Source organism: Filicampus tigris, chromosome 19 (genome assembly GCF_054856515.1).
Source record: "Filicampus tigris isolate MCC_2025a chromosome 19, RoL_Ftig_1.0, whole genome shotgun sequence".
Taxonomy (NCBI): Eukaryota; Metazoa; Chordata; class Actinopteri; order Syngnathiformes; family Syngnathidae; genus Filicampus; species Filicampus tigris.
Genome location: NC_141235.1, coordinates 5,400,555 through 5,401,008, shown reverse-complemented (window position 1 = coordinate 5,401,008; position 454 = coordinate 5,400,555). Strand labels below are relative to the sequence as shown.

The 454-nt window shown below is 44.5% G+C and overlaps 1 non-coding gene across 1 annotated transcript; it reads right to left on the bottom strand.

Moving 5' to 3' along the window:
- Positions 1–121: 121 nt before the first annotated feature.
- On the bottom strand, positions 122–203 carry trnal-aag (transfer RNA leucine (anticodon AAG)). The gene has a single exon. It is a non-coding gene; the product is annotated as a tRNA-Leu (tRNA).
- Positions 204–454: the final 251 nt, after the last annotated feature.

The window sequence follows — 454 nt, the reverse complement described above, 5'->3', positions numbered from 1 at the left end:
TAAAGTATTCGTTTAGTTTTTAGTTTTAGTTTTCGTCACGTTCGGTAGTTATCAAGAAATGGGAGATATTGTAGTTGGGAACATGAAAGTGTGTTTGCAGTATATCTTCGTGCAAAAGTGATGGCAGCGGTGGGATTCGAACCCACGCCCCCGAAGAGACTGGAGCCTTAATCCAGCGCCTTAGACCGCTCGGCCACGCTACCGGTGCATGCTTCACTTACAAAATATTCAAATGAATAATACCACCAAACATGGGACGAAAGTGATACTAAGGAAGGTGATGACTAAAAAAAAAACTGAAACTGAAAATTGTAGAAATTGTTCGCCAGACACATAATCAAGCTCCTCCCGCGGCCATCTTAGTCCCCAGACCTCAACCCCATTGAAAATCAGTGGCGTGAGCTAAAGAGGAGAGTGCAGAGGATAGAACCCAGGTTCAGAGAGGATGAGTGGA